This window comes from Tenrec ecaudatus, chromosome X (genome assembly GCF_050624435.1).
Source record: "Tenrec ecaudatus isolate mTenEca1 chromosome X, mTenEca1.hap1, whole genome shotgun sequence".
In the NCBI taxonomy this organism is placed as follows: Eukaryota; Metazoa; Chordata; class Mammalia; order Afrosoricida; family Tenrecidae; genus Tenrec; species Tenrec ecaudatus.
In genome coordinates, this window is record NC_134548.1 from 91,278,433 (window position 1) to 91,295,826 (window position 17,394).

Below are 17,394 nucleotides of genomic sequence, written 5' to 3' on the forward strand. Positions count from 1 at the left end.
CATTTATAGAGGTCTAAATACATGCATTTACATATGTAAATATATTTATATATGAGGATGGGACATAGATCTATGTGCATATATTTATAGGTTTAATATTAAGGTAGCAGATGCACATTTGGGCCTCAATCCAAGAACACTTTCTTCTATTTAACTGTCATTCCATGATGCTCACCTTCCCCACATGATTGCTGAAGACAAAGCGGGTGCATAAACATATGTGGTGAAGAAAGTTGATGGTGCTTGGCTAGCAAAATATATATCAACTAGGGTCTTAAAGGCTTGAAGATGAACAAGCGGCCATCTAGCTGAGAAGAAACAAAACCCACATGGAAGAACACCAACCTCTGTGATCAGGAAGGTGTTGATGGGATCAGGTTTCATGCATGAAAGACCCAAAACAAACAAAAAAAATCATATCACTGTGAATGACGGGGAGTTCAGGGTGGAGGTCCAAAGCCCATCTGCAGGAAAATGTACATCCCTTTACAGAACGGTAGCAGGGAGCAAATCAGACAATCAGGATGCAGTATATCAACGATGAAACATACAACTTTCCTCTATTTATTTAATGCTTCCTCCCCGTGCCCCCCAATCCCAATTCTACCTTACAAATCTGGCTAGACCAGAGGATGTATCCTGGTATAGACAAGAACTGGAAACACAGGGAATCCAGGACAGATACCCCCCTCAGGACCAACAATGAGAATAGTGATACCAGGAGGGGAAGGGGATGGTGGAGTTGAAAGGGGGAACCGATCATAAGGATATACTTATAAGCCCCTCCCTGGGGGTAGACAACAGAAAAGTAGGTGAAGGGAGACATCAGATAGTGTAAGACATGACAAAATAATAATAATTTATAAAGTATCAAGGTTTCATGAGGGATGGGGGTTGGGGAGGGAGGGGAAAATGAGGAACTGATACCAAGGACTTAAGTAGAAAGCAAATGTTTTGAAAATGATGATGACAACAAATGTACAAATGTGCTTGACACAATCGATGTATGTATGGATTTTGATAAGAGTCGTATGAGCCTAAAATACAATGAATTAAAAAAGAAAAAAATAACTACTGGGTTATTGATGAAATGACTGAAGTAAAAAAATTCTTTGAAACAAAGGATAATGAAAACATTTCAAACCTTTGGGACACAGCAAAAGCAGTACTCAGAGGGAAAGTTATAGCTATAAGAGCACACATGAAAAAAGAAGTTGTTAAAAAAACAAAAAATAAAAAAGAAGTTGTTATTAGGTGCCGTAGAGTCGGTTGCAACTCACTTAGACCCTATGTACAACTGAACAAAATAGTGTGCGATCCTGTACCATCTTCACAATTGTTCTCATGTCTTAGCGCATTGTTTAGCCACTGTGTCACTTCACCTCATCTTGCCAAAGGTCTTCCTCTTTTTTGCTGTCCTTCTGCTTTTCCAAATTTAATTGGTTTTCTTTCCTATTTATCTTTTTAAAGAAGAAAAACTTGTGCTGCTGGTGAAAACAGAGAGCTTTCTGAAGGTGCTTAAAGTACTTATACTTTCACCCAAAAAAGAGTAAATAAATGTTCATTTCCCCCAAAAGATGGAATTTAATATGGAATAAAACAATTAAAAACAATTCCACAGCCATCGAGTTGATTTGGACTTATAGAAAGTCTACAGAACAGGGTAGTAGTACCCCTGTGGGTTATCTTGAGATTGTAAATCTTTACACAAATACAAATCCTCATCTTTATCCCGAGGAGCAGCTGGTAGTTTTGAACTGCTGATCTTGCAGTTAGCAGTTCAACGGTAAACCACTATGCCAGCACGACTTGGAGAAAGCCAAACAGACAAAGGATCCCTGGGATGGAGTAGTGGTTCCACGCTGGGCTGCAATCTTCATAGTCAGCAGATCTAACCATTTGCAGCTCCGTGGGAGAAAGATTTGCTTTCTGCTCGCCTAATTTATTACAGTCCTGGAAATGCAAAGGGGTCACTATGAGTCAGTATTGATATATTTACACCAAACTCAAGAACTGAACATATAATAAGTGCCTATTAATAATTTTTACAATTATAACATTCTCCCAAGGAGTCGCTGGAGGTTTTGAAGTTAGCAGCCCAATGTATAACCACTCCTTTAACATGGAATAGTTTAGTTAATTTTCCTGGATGCTTTCATATAGGGTAAAAAATTAACTTATGACTATTAAACCCATGTTAGAATTAGTAAGACAATTTCTGAATTGAGTAATGGAGATGCGAATAGGTGTGGTTTGTAAGGAAGTTCTGATTTGAATATTAGTGTTGCCACTAGGCTATATATCTAAGACACCTATCTCCACTCCCTTTCCCAGCAGATATGACCAGATTCCACAAAAGGTGTGGTGATGGGCAAAAGCCATGCTTTGGGTTGGTAAGTGATTGAGGACATAGTAAAACAATAGCCTTCAATCCCCTTCTCAAAAGTGGCCTTGTGGTTCACTATTTAAAGTGCTCAGCTACTAACCGGAAGGTTGGTGGTTTCAATCTTCCAGGTGCTCTGTGGAAGAAAGCTGGAACAGTCTGCTTCTAGAAATACTCCAAACATACAAATAAACAAGCAAACTCATTGCCATCGAGTCAATTCTGACTCATAACCACGCTACAGGACAGGGTAGAATAGCCCCAGTGATTTTCTAAGGCTGTAAATTTTTTTCAAAGTTTAATTCACTTTAATTTTCCATTTTAGTACTCCTCAAATTATAATTTGCCAGTGTATTTACACAGCTTAGTTTTAGAAGCTAAGAAATAACCCGACTTCCTCAGACGAAGGGAAGGTTGCTTCCAGATATTTTTGTTCACTTATTATATTACAATATCATTACTGGATATGAACTGTCACTCACTCTCCTCAAACCACCAAAACAAGTGTGTCCACAATGCTTTTTGTTCTTATTGAAAACCACTGTACAGGTGCATAAAATCCCAAAGATAGACATCTGCAGTACACAGTACACAGTTTATATACTAGACATGGATGACTCTACAGAATACCCTATTGCCCTTACATTGCACATAATGCAAAGTATTTAAAGTTGATGCACAATATTGAAATGAGTAAGCAGACTTCATGGAGCATTTCTTCCTTCTGTAGTTACCTGGTCCTTATTCAATACTTATATTTCATTAAAATTGCTATTAGCTAAATCAATAGAGGGTTGTTATGGTTCCTTTAGCTTACTCAAGATATTCAGGGTGGGATTATTAAGAGAAGCCTCCTTTTTCTCCCACAGAACAGCTGGTCATTTCAAATTGCTGACCTGGTGATTAGCAGCCCAACACATAGCCACTATGCTACCAGGGCTCCTGCGCAGTAGGATTTCCTTCTGCCCAATAAGATTTCTAAGGCTGTAGGAGCCCTGGTGGTATAGTGGTTATTCACTGGTCTGCAATCCATATGGTTGGAAGTTCAAAACACCTGCAGCTCCACAGGAGAAAACCTGGGCCTTTTACTCTGGTAAACAATTATAGTCTCAGAAACCCACAGAGGGTCACGGTAAGTCAGCCTTAACTAGATGGCACAGCGTTTGGTTTTCAGTTTAGTATTTATGGATAAATAATACAGGACTTGGGTAGTCATCTTGATGTGAGTCCGAGTGTTTGGGATTTTTTTTTTGCCAAAGTTGAAAAGGGTAATCTTTTTGACATTTTGCATTTTTGTACCTGCACTGAGAAATGTTGGCAAAATTTACTTTCTTGTTTTGGCTCCTGCATCTAGCTTACCTCTTCCTGACTTTACCTAATTCACCAGCTTCTGCAACCTTGTGGTTGAATAGAGTCCTCTAAACAAATGTTTCCCAAAATGTGAGATATTGCAACCTAGGGTGTAGTTGAACTACTTCAGCAGACTGCACAAATAGATACCTATGCTTTACATTGGATTATTCTGTAGTACTAAAGTTTTTAATTTCCAGGGAGTGCTGAATATTTCTTTTGAAAAGAAAATTTTCATTCATTTGGCGGAAGGCCAAATGAGTTTGGGAACCTATTTTCTAGATGGATGTCTTCAGATTGAGGACTTACCAGCTTCCACATGATTTTATTTTGTGGTAAACCAGAAGCACTAGAAAACCTCAATTTTAACTGATTGGTTAATCACATCAAATCAGATCAGGGAAGTAACTATATCAATTATAATTATACTATATGACATTATTATATTGTGGAACAGCATGTAGTCCAGTAGATGTCCAAACAACTGGAATCATATCCCAGAAAAGATGACACATAAAATCATCCATAATTTTCCTAGATTCCAAAACTCAAAATGAGAAAAGACAGATCAAAACATCAATTAATAATTGGAATTTTGAATATAGGAAATACAACTTTCCTCTAGTTCTTAAATGCTTCCTCCCCCACTATCATGACCCCAATTCTACCTTAAACATCTGGCTATACCAGAGAGTGTACACCGGTACAGATAGGAACTGGAAACATAGGGAATCCAGGACATATGATCCCTACAGGACCAGTGGTGCGAGTGGTGATACCGGGAGGGTAGAGGGAAGGTGGGGTAGAAAGGGGAAACTGATTACAAGGATCTACATATAAGCCCCTCCCTGAGGGATGGACAACAGAAATGCGGGTGAAGGGACACGTCCGACAGAGTAAGATATGACAAAATAATAATAATTTATAAATTATCAAGGGTTCAATGACAGAGGGGGGAGCGGGGAGGGAGGGGGGAAATGAGGAGTTGATATCAAGGGCTCAAATAGAAAGCAAATGTTTTGAGAATGATGATGGCTACAAATGTACAAATGTGCTTGACACAATGAATGGATGTATGGATTGTGATAAGAATTATATAAGTCCCCAATAAAATGATTAAAAAATATGAATCTAGGAAAATTGGATGTCATTAAAAATAAAATGGATGCATAAAGATCGATATTCCAGGTTTAAGTGAACTGAAATTGTCTGGTATTGACCATTTTGAAACAGAAAATCATATGATTTACTATGTGATAAATGGTGTTCCATTTCCTTGTCAAAAAGGACATTTCACAATATATCTTGAAGTACAATGTTGTCTTTTGATAGGATAATGCCTATCAAAACTCAAAGAAATCTAATCAATACAACTATTATTCAAATTTATGCATCAACCACTAAAGCTATAGATGAAGAAATTGCAAAACTCCACCAAAGTCTTCGTTCAGAAATTGATCAAACATAGAATCAAGAGGCATTTATAATTATTGGTGATTGGAATGCAAATGTTGGAAATAAAGAGGAAGAAACAGAAGTTAGAAAATATGGTCTTTGGGGGAAAATAAATCTGGAGATAGCATCATAGAATTTTGCAAGATGCATGACTTTCTCATCAAAAATAATTTTTTTCAACAACACAAATTATGACTACACAAATGGACATCTCCAGATGTAATACACAAATAAAATGGAGTACATCTGTGGAAAGAGCTGAAAGAGAATTCAATCTCAAAACCCAACTGTGCAACAGACCATCATGGTTCAGGCTGAAGTTGAAGAAAATGAAAACAAGTTCAGTAGAGCCAAAGTATGACCTGAGTATAAACGAAACCAAAGTAAATTCACTGCGATCAAGTTAATGCTGCCCCAAAGAGACCCTATAAGATAGGATAGAATTGTCCCAGTGGTTTTTCTGAGACTACCCATGAACCGAGAGCCCTGTCTTTCCCCGTCTGAGCACCTGGTGATTTTGAACTGTGAACTTTGGGGTTTAGAAGCCAATCTCAAGTATACTCCACGCAAATTCAGAGAACATATGCAGAACGGGTTTGATGCATTAAACAGAAGACCTGATGAGCTGTGGGATGACATCAGGAACATAACATCATTAAAAAGACAGGAAAGAGATTGGAAACAGCATGGCCAGTTATTTGGAGTCAATTTTAATCCCTCTTTCAACAAAAACTTTTGAAGCAGTGGAAAAATTTTAGCACCCTGGGTTCCAGACCCCATCTGAGAAAAGTGAATATTGAAGGAAGGTGCTACAGGGAGAAATTGACATAAAAATAACGTTGGCAAAAGTCTTGGATTTTGTTTCCCCCTTACAGGATGCCACCTAGGTACCAGCCATTGTGCACCAAAGTGGTGACTGAAGCCCTCTCCACACAATTGGACTGATAGGTAACATCATGATAAATGGACAAAAGATTGATGCTGTCAGGGATTTCGTCTTGCTCAGATCTACAATCAATGCTCATGAAAGCAGCAGTCAAGAGATAAAACTAAGCACTGTGTTAGGTAAATCTGCCACACACAAACTCTTGAAAATGTTGAAAAGCAAGAATGCTACTTTGAGGACTTAAGTGAACCTGATCCAGGTCATAGTGTTATCAATTGCCTCATATACATGTTAAAATTTGATATTGAATAAAGATGATCAAAGAAAAATCTAAACATTTGAACTATGGTGTTGGTAAAGAATATTGAAGGTACCAAGACCTGACAAAACAACAAATACATGTGTCTTGGAAGAAGTGCAAACAGAATGTGCTTTGGTGCCAAGGATGGTGAGACTTCGCCTCATGTACTTTGGACATGTTATCAGTAACGACCAGACACTGGAGAAGAACATCATGGTTGATGAAGTAGAGGGACACGGAAGGTGAAGAATGACCCTGACGAGATGGATTGACACAGTAGTTGGCAACAACAGGCTCAAATACAAGAACAGTTGTGAGGATGACACAGGATTGAGTGCTGTTTTGTTTTGTTGCACATAGGATTCCTGTGAGTCAGAACCAACTCAATGGAACAATGAGATAGTATTAGTATAGTTTGTCTTAAACCAAAGATATAAAAAAGCAAACTAAGTTCAAGCAAATAAGGAAACATTGATGGGGAAGACAGATGTCACAGAGCATGAAGGTCACCAAGGAATAAGGATCCACAGAACCAGCACAGAGTGAAAACTTTCTCTGAATTCCCTGGCCTGAATTTGGGCATCGAGCCTCCTAAACAGTAAAAAAATAAGTTTTGTATATTAAAATAATAAATAAAATAAATTAAAATAAAGAAGATAGCAAAGACGGTGGAGTTAATCACTTAATATGATCCTTTTAGCTATATTCCAAAATCCGGTGATGTATTATAAATTCCCTCAAAAATGTTTTTATCATTTTATCGGGGGGCTATTACAAGTCTTATGCCAATCAATTGTATTAAGCACACTTGTACATATGTTGTCAACATTTCCAAAACTTTTTCTATATACTTGAGCCCTTGGTATCAGATCATTTTTCCTCTCCTTCCCCTACTCTCCCATCCTCGTGGATCCTTTATCAATTATATATTATTGTTGTTATTTCATGAGGACTATAAATTCTGTCACTTGACTGTTAGTTTGTCATACTGTGGTGGCTTGTTTGTTGTTGTGATGCTGGAAGCTATGTTACTGGGATTTCAAATGCCATCAAGGCCACCCAAAGTTAACAGGTTTCAGCTGAGATTTCAGACAAAGAACAATGAAGTTGTACTCGGCTCCCCACTGCAGAGGAGGAAGCTGCTGAAAACCTTATGCATAACTTTGAAACATTTTCCAATACTGAAAGCCTAAACAAGGAAACAGAACATTGTCAGAAATACTGCTAGCATATGGGCCCCTCAAGTCTGAGTGTGCGCAAATGTGACTGAAGAGGAGATGATTTCTTTGAGGAGATTTGACCATGGTGTGTGAGTTTGGTAAAACTTGTGGGAGTGGAGCTTTTAGGATCTTCATTAGCTGATGGGACACGAATCAAGGTAAAGAGGAAAAGGTGCAAACATCTTCCAATAATTGGAACTTGGAATGTGCTAAGTATGAATTTAGGAAAATTGGAAGAGATCACAAATGAAATGGAATGCATGAAAATCGATATCCCATGTATTAGTGAGTTGAAATGAACTGGTATTGGCCATTTTGTATCAATACATTGAATGATTTGCTATGCTAGGAATAACACAATCAAGAAGAATGGCGTGACACTCATTGTCAGAAAGCATCTTGCTAAATCCATCATTAAGTACAATGCTATCTGTGATCAGATTATATCTAACCACCTTCAAGGGAATCCAATCAATGCAAATATTACTCGACTTTAAGCACCAACCAAAAAAGCTAGTGAAGAAGAAATGGAAGAATTCTACCAATTACTGCAGTTGGAAATTGACCAAACAAGCAACCAGGATGCACATATAATAATTATTGACTGGAATGCAGAAGTAGGAAACAAAGAGGAAGGAACTGTAGTTGGACAATATCGACTTGGTAATAGAAATGAATTTTTGCAAAACCAATTTTCACAGCAAATACATTTTTTTCAACACACCACAACAGGACTTCCCCAGATGGAATATGTAGAATATATAGAAAACACATTGACTACATCTGTGGGAAGACATGATGGAGAAGCTCAATATGAGCAGCTAAAACCAGACCAGGGGCCAACTCTGGGCCAAACCATCAATTGCTCATATGTAAGTTCAGGTGGAGCTGAAGAGAATTAAAACAAGTCCACAGGAACCAAAAATATGACCTTGAGTCCATCCCACTAGAATTTTGAGAACTTCTAAAGAATAATTTTTTTGTATTATAACTAAATAATTTTATTGGGAACTCTTACAGTTCTTATAACAATCCATACATCAAGAATAGATTTTACCATGAATAAGACCTGATGCACTGCGGGAGGACATCAAGAATACTATTCATAAAGAAAGTTCAAGGTCATTAAAAAGAAAAGAAATAAATGGTTACAGTAGATATCAGAAGAGACTGAAACTTGCTCTTAATTGTAGAGTAGTTAAGCAAATGGAGGAAAAGATGAAGTCAAGGAGCTGAATAGAAAATTTCAAAGGGAAGTTCAAGAAGATAAAGCAAGTATTATAACAAAATGTGCAAGGACCTAGAATTAGAAAACAAAAAAGAAGAATACACTCAGCATATCAGAAAATGAAACATCTCAAGAAAAGATTCAAGCCTGGAATTACAATTTTGAAAGATTCTATAGGCAAAATACTGAATGATGGAGTAAACATCAAGAGAAAAATAGAAAGAATACACAGAGTCATTGTATTAGAAAGAAGTAGTTGACAGTCCATCATTTCAGGAGGTAGTATAAGAGCAAGAGCCAATGGTGCTGAAGGAAGAAGTTCAAGCTTCACTGAATGGATTAGCCAAAAACAGGGTTTCAGGAATTGAAATAATACCCAATGAAATGTTTCCAAAAGCAGAAGCACTGGAAGCACTTACTCGTCTATGCCAGGAAATTTGGAACATAGCTACCTGGCCAACTGACTGGAAGAAATCCATATTTGTGCCCATTCCAAAGAAAGGTTTTTCAAGAGAATGCTCAAATAATAAAACTATATCATTTATATCACACACAAGTAAAATTTTAGTTAAGATCGCTGAACAATGGTTGCAGCAGCACATGGACAGGGAACTGCCTTTTCAGGCTGGATTCAGGACATGTGGAGCATGAGTCTGGCAGTTGAGCTGAACATGATGGTTGAAAACTCCTGCTAGGAGAGCAGCAGCTGAGCAAGTTACTACACTGGCTGAGTGGGGCCAGTTAGAAACGGAGAGATTGACCATGAGAAATTCAAAGGTGAAGAGCCCTGTGCAGCTGAGGGGCATGCACATTGTCAAAGGGGCCAGACACAGCTGAGAGGGTTGTGACTGGCTAAAAGGAGGCCTACTAGTACTATCAAGTAAGATCTCACTGAAGATCATCCAACAACAGTTTCAGCAGCACATTGACAGGGAACTGCCAGAAGTTCAGGCCAGATTCGGAAGAGGATGTGCAACAATGTGACATTGCTGATGTCAAGATGGATATTGACTCAAAGTAGGGAATGCCAGAAACACAATGAAGCTTGTGTTTCATTGACTATGTAAAGAAAGGCATTGGACTGTGTGGAGCATAACAAACTGTGGATAGCCTGAAGGAGAATGGGAATTCCAGAACATTTCATTGTGCTTATTTGGAACTTATAAACGAATCAAGAGAAAGTTATATGAACAGGACAAAGGAATATGGCATGATTTAAAATCAGGAAAGGTGTGCATATGAGTGTATCCTCTCACCATACTTGCTTAATCTGTATGCTGAGCAAATCATCAGAGAAGTTTGATTCTATGAAGGAGCATGTGGCATCAGGATTGGAAGAAGGTTTATTAATAGCCTGTGGTATGCAGATGACACAACCTTGCCTGCTGAAAGTGAGGAGGAATTGGATCACTTGCTGATGAAGATAAAGATTGTAGCCGTCAGTATGAATTACAATCATCTGCACACGGCAGATGGTTAATGAATCTTGCTGAAACATTGATGCTCTGTTCTTCATATGGTCCAGCTTCTCTGATTATTTTCTCAGAATACAGACTGAATAAGTATGGTGAAAAGATACAATCTGTCATAGTTAGGTTTTATGTTACCTTGGCTGGGTCTACATTCTCAGTAGTTTGGCAGTTAAATGTTTAGGAATATCCCACCATGTGACTGAACACACTATAATGAACTCGATAATGGGATCTGATTAAACCGATCAATTGTAAGAAGATTAAGGTGGAATGCAACTCACTCACATCCCTGTCATAATTGAATTGAAAGGAAGTTTCTTTAGGAGTGTGATCTTCTTCCTATATAAATAGACACTGTATACAAGCAAGTTTGCTTTTTTGCTGAGTCTGGATCCTGCATCTGGTTAATGAACCTCATTTGCTAATCCTGGGAGCCATCAGTGTCCCGATATCTGTCTTGGCAGCTTTCGACTTACTCATCTCTGTAGTCACAAGCCTGATATGCAGACCTTTGATTAATTTGCCAGTGCATCATAATATCAGTCTTTGACCCTCCAGCTGATCCTGGGTTCATGTGCTCCCAAAGTTCTGTGAGTCAGGAGAAGCCTCAAGTTTAACATCTGACCCAAGGACATGGAACTGGCCTGGTCATGGACTAGACTCACCTGCATTTATAATTGTCTGAGTCATTTGTGTGATATAAATTTCTCTTTCTTTCTTTCTCTTGCTGCACACACACACACACACACACAAACACACACACATGCACACATGCACACATGCACACCGCCCAAAGGAACAAACACACTAAATGCATTTTTTCAAGCTATGTATTTAGCTTTTTTTTTTTTTACAAAACAACCTTATCACCTTCAAATGACTCTCCATTACACTTAACACATTAGTCAACTCTGTGATTCCATTTTTGCTTTTGCACACTCGTCTCTTTGGATGGTTGACAGCATCTCCCTGTTTTTTTTCTTCACCTTTTTCACATTGTCAAATTGCTATCCTTTCCTGTTCCTCTTCATTTGCGAAACAAAAAGAAGTTGCACAGAGCTTGGTCAGGTGGGTGAGGTCTGGTGAGTGAGGTGTGTGGAGCAAGAGAGGCAAGCTGGGTTTTGCCCAGAACTGGCACACTGGCTGTGTGAGCAGGTGAATTTTTGTGGTGGCAAAACCAGTCCCCCGTCTGACACAATTAGACCTTTTTTGTTGCACATTGTTCTGCTATCTTTTCAGAACCTCTAAATAGAAAGCTTAATTAACAATCTGATCTGGTGGAAGAAACTCCAAATGCACTGTTCCCCTTCACACCAAACTCCACCCCACCCCCAGTGAGCATCATCTTGATCTTTGATTTCACTTTTTAAGGACAAGGTGATGAGGCGTCTTCCACTGGCTTGATTGATGTGTGCTTTCGGGGTCATAAGAATAGTACCACGTCTAGTCTCCAGTACTCACCTAGGGGAGAAAAAGTCTGGGTCGCTTAGGAGCTCTTCTTTCAAAGCACAGCATGTTTCCACTCAATTCTCTCTTTTTTTTCTGACCAGTCAGAACCCGAGGCACAAATTTCACTGCCCCCTGTCTCATTCCTAAATCTTCTGTTAAAATTCACTGAACTGAGCTCCAAGATAGTCTAGATTACTTCCCCATCTTTTCAATGTTCTGTCGTTGGTCTTTGAGCATGAGTGCACGAATTTTGTCCACATTTTCATTGGTTTTGGAAGTTGACGGATGTCCATAACAAGGTTTGTGATCAATCATCATTTCATCTTTGTTGAAACAAGACAACCACCCACACACTCGGGTTTTTTCCATAGCACTCTCCTCGTAAGCTGAATTCAACAGAACAACAGTTTTTGCTCCGTTTTTCCAGAGCAGAAAACAAAATCTCACAGCACATGGTGTTCTCTTAAATCAGCCATCACACACAAAAAATGAGATTCGAGCAAAACTCCTTTATGAAAAAAAATTCACTGTGACCAGCGAGAACCTTCGCAGGCAATGCCACTGGGAGCACTAAATCAGAACGACTTTCTAGATGATTGCTGGGGGTGGGGGGAGGGGGAGGGGGAGGGGAGAGTATACAAAAGCTTCGCTTAGCAGAGTTTTTCCCCATTTTTTTGGTGTGTATCTATATATATCTATACACTGCCGTTGAGCAAATACTGACTCATAGTGACCCCCTGTGGGTTTCTGAGACTGCAACTGTTTATGGGAATCAAAATTCCAGTCTTTCTTCTGCAGAGGTACTGGTGGTTTTGAACTGCTGATCATGCAGGTTGTAGTCCTATGCATAACCACTCCACCACCAGAGATCTCTTTCTCTCTATCTATATAAATGTATGTATATATATATGTATGTATGTATGTATATGTATGTATGCCATCATTTTTCTGTCAGTTCGTCATATTGTGGTGATTTGTGTTTTGCTGTGATTCTGGAAGCTATGTCACCAATGTTTCAAATGGCAACAGGGCCTCCCAAAGTGAGCAACTTTTAGCAGAGATTCCAGACTAAGAATAGACTATGAAGAAGGAATAGGTTGTCCACTTCTGAGGTATCAGTCACGGAAAACTGTATGGACATAATAGAAAGATTATCAGATACTGAAAATCTCATGAACAGAAGAACATTTCAGAAGATGAGCCACTCAGGTCAGAAGACACTCAAAATTGGATTGAGGAACGCTGTCTTCTCAAAGTAGAGTGAGCCTTAATCAAGCAGATCAAGGGAGAGTAAAGACTTCAGGACCTTCATTTGCTGATATGATTCATTATGAGAAGAAACAGCTGCAAACATACACTAATAACTGGAATTTGGAATATAAAGAGCATGAATCTAATAAAATTGGAAGTTGTAAATAATGAAAGAGAATGCATAAAAACCTACATTTTAGACATCAATACGGTGAAATGGACTGGTATTAACAATTTTGAATAAGAAACAATTTGCTTTTCTATGTTGGGGATAGGTAAATAAAGAGGATAGGGATGCATTCATGGTTAAAAAGGAAATGTCAAGATCGACCTTAAAGTACAAGGATGCTTCTGTGATAGGATAGTATCTATCTATCATCAAGAAAATCCAATCAGGAGAGAAGAAGGTCGGCGCTGCTCATGGGAAAGTATATCCAGCTTTTCCAAGGCACCCCCGCCCCCCAATGGGCCACCTTTGCTAAAATGTGATATCTCTTAGGTGGGAAAATGCAGCTCCCTGGCAAACTTGCTGCTGTAGCATCAACAAAGAATCAAGGATTTCACAAGCCTGTGTACCACCAACTGAGTGACTACAGGGATCAGATAGTCATAAGGAGCACAAGACACATCACACTTTCTGGGAACAAATGGGAACAAAAACCACATTCCTCTCATACTGGCTATGCTGGTGGGTTTAAACAAGTAGCAACTGCCCAACTTCACTAGAAAGAGCAAGCGACAATTGTGAAGCTAGTTCTTTATGGTATGCTGTCCAAAACCCTTCACAGAAGATTTGCGATACAAAGGCTGCATCTTTTTCTAGATGAGGATATTTCAGAATCTATTCTGAGAAATTTAGTGGCAGAGATTCCTCAACCTTGATGAGCATGCAGACAGCTACATGAATCCACACAAAAAGGAACATTTTCCCGAGAGTGTGGTTTCTGCCTGATGGCTGTAGGAAGACTGAAATAGCTGAAAATAGCAAAGAAATGGTTGAAGCCTCTTCCTACTGAGTTCCTGCAAAACAATGGAACTGAGTGTAGCAAAGGTTGAATTTTAAAAGTGACCTGTGGTCCTAGAGAAGCCGCAGCGGCCCCTTGCGGCCGCTCCCGCTGATCCGGGGCGCGGGTCTTGGCTGTTCCAGCGCGGGGAGCGGTGACGGCCCCGGCCCCGGCCCCGTCCGGAGCGCCCCGGCTCGAGCCCTGCAGCCCCTCCAGCGGGCGGCGGGGCCACGGCTGCCGCGGCCCTGGCCGGCGGGGGCGGGGTCAGGGTGGTGGTCGGCCTGGGAGCGGCCCCGGCCCCGGGCCGCGGGGCTGAGGTCTCGGGCCGTCCCGGCCGCGGGCGGGGATGGTGACCTTTGAAGATGTAGCTGTGTACTTCTCGGAGAACGAATGGACCAGCCTGGCTCCTGCGCAGAGGGGTCTGTACCGGGATGTGATGCTGGACAATTATGGGGCCGTGGCTTCCCTGGTCCTTCCATTTACCAAGCCATCCCTGATTTCCCAGCTGGAATGAGGAGAAGCACCTTGGTGGTCAGTTCCTCGGGGAGCTCCGGATGGAGAGGACCAGAGGGCACCTCCTCAGAGGGTGTGTCAAAGAGTGAAAAAGAGCATTTTATTCTGAAGCAGCAATTATATCAGGAGGCATATGACCATATGATGCTATCAAGTGGATCCCAGTGGTATGACTCCCAGGAATTCTGCTTTGGAAAGACCTGTGAAGTAGAGAAAAGAGAATCTGGAGTTTCTTGGTGCTACAACCAGAGCCCAACGATGAAGTCAATACCAAAGGAAACATAAACAAAACACACAAAAACCAAGCCTACGGCCCTGGGGTCAGTTCTGACTCAGAGTGAACCTATTGGCCTGAGCAGAACTGCTCCCTGGGTTTCCTAGACTGCACAACTTTTCAGGAGCAGACTGTCTCACTTTTCTCCTGCAAAGCAGCTGGTGGGTTTGAACCTCTGACCTTTTGGTTAGTGACCCAACATTTAGTCTGCAGCGCCATGAAGACAGTGGCAAAAATGAGGCAGACAGCCCTTGGTGACATAACTAGAGCCACTAGACCAAGACTTACTTGAAGTTGACCTACCTCTGGACTTTTCCGCTATGTGAGCCAATAAATATCTGTGAAAGCTAAAAACAAACAAAAAAAAGTGACCTGTGTTTGTTGATGATGACAGTCCTGGGTAAAGTTAGGAGGAGAGTCTCCCGCCACAAAAAAATTTCAGTTAAATAAGACTATAAAATTATTTCCTTATGTCACCTAGTTAGAATGCTATAAATTATACACAGTAAAATTGCTGGCTTGCTTAAAAAATAGAAAGAAAATCTAATCAACACGACTATTATTCAGACTTATGCACTAATCATGAAATCTAGTGAAGAAGAAGTAGATGAATTCTACCAATGTCTTCAGTTGGAAATTGATCAAACATGAAATCCAGAGGCACTGATCATTATTGGCAATTGGAATGCAAAAGTTGGAAATAAAGAGTAAGGAAGAGTAGGAAAATATGGCTTTGGTAATAGAAATGAAGCCAGAGATTGCATGACAAAATTGTGCAAGATGAATAATTTTCTTCATCACAAATATCTTTTTTTCCAGCAAAATAAAAGGTGACTACAAATGTGGACTTCTCCCAGATAACATACACATAAATCAAATTCAATATATCTCTGGGAAGAGATGATGGAGAAGTTCAATATCAGCAGCTAAAACAAGGCCCAGGGCTGACTGTGGAAAAACCCATCAGTTGCTTCTATGTAAGTTCGGTTGAAGCTGAAGAAAATTAAAACAATTTCATGAGAGTCAAAATATGACTGTGCTTGTGTGAGTCCAGGTTGACTAGAGAAACAAATCCAGCGACATTCATATATGTGTAAGAGAGAATGTTGTATCAAGAAGTAATTACGCATTAATAAAACATCCCAGCCCAGTCCAGATCAAGTCCATAAGCTTGATATTAGCTCATAAGTTCAATGTTAGCCTAAGAATTCTGAATTCCTCTTTAGACTGACATAGCACATGAAATGATGTTGAATGCAGGAAGATCACAGGCTGGCGGGTGGAAAGTCTTATGGATCCAATGGCAGTGGAAGCATCTCCAGGGCTCTGATTGTCATCAGCATGGTTCCATGTGGCTTGTCAACAGGAATGCAAAGGGGAGAGAGAGAGAGAGAGAGAGAGAGAGAGAGAGAGAGAGAGAGAGAGAGAGAGAGAGAGAGAGAGACCCAACCTCTAGTGAGTTATTTATCTCCCTAAAGCTTACAAATGAGTTCATCAGGCTGTGATCTGATTTCCTGATTGACAGGCTAAATTCCACAGTTAATACCCTCAAGTTGACAGGAGATTATGCAACTACCACAATGACCTTGAGTCTATCCCACCTAAATTTCATGCACATCTCAAGAACAGATTTGCTGTATTAAATACTAATGGCAGAAGACCTAATGAGCTATGGGATGACATAAAGATCATCATCCATGAAGAGAGAAAAAAGTCATTAAAAAGAGAGAAAAGATCAGTTTGGATGTCAGAAGAGACTCTGAAACTTACTTTTTTTTTGAAACTTACTCTTAATCGTCAAGTAGCTACAGCATATAGAAGAAACTATAAAGTGAAAGAGCTCAATAGAAATTTTCAAAAGGCACCTTGAGAAGACAAAATGTTAAAATGAAATATACAATGACTTTGAGTTAGAAAACCAAAAAGAAAGAACACACCCACCATATCTTAAACTGGCTTGTTTAAACAAGCACCCATCTAAGTGAGATGTCAACTAAGTCCACATGGAAGAAGCACACCAACATGAAGCACACCAACATCAGTCATGAAGGATTGTAATCCAAAGTTTTTGTAATTACACAGTTTTTGTAATCCAAAATTGAAGGAAAGCATATCTGAGCCTAAATTTTAAGAACCTGTTTTTCAGCAGACTATGATTGACAGTGGGAGCAAAAAAATACATTTGTGGGAACTACATAGGAAATAAGCCTCCAGTGATTTCCCCCTATCTATAATACTGCTTACCAAACAGAGGGCATTAGAAAGATTACTATAGATGATCAAAAGGATAAACATGACTTGAATGGTTAAAACCTTGCCAATTGATCCCTACTCTGATTCACATTAGGCCTGATCTGGTTTTCCACATTTTCTGTTTGTTCGTATTGGGATTTATCATCAGATGTGTTATGTCATTGGGATCACCTCTTGCATTTTTGTTATGTTTTTCTGTTTGATGAGCCTATAAGGACAGCAAGTAGAATAAAGGTTTTGTGGGGCAGGGAATGTGGTGGGGAGTGGGTGGAAAAGGGAGCTGATGTCAAGGAGCTTAGGAAGGAAAAGAATGTTTTGAAGCTGATTGTGGTCAGAATTGTACAATATTGCTTGA

At 39.7% G+C, this 17,394-nt stretch overlaps 1 pseudogene; it reads left to right on the top strand.

The window, feature by feature from the left end:
- The first annotated feature begins 6,537 nt into the window (after positions 1-6,537).
- Positions 6,538-14,011, top strand: LOC142433512 (large ribosomal subunit protein uL13m pseudogene; annotated as a pseudogene).
- The last annotated feature ends 3,383 nt before the right edge of the window (positions 14,012-17,394 follow it).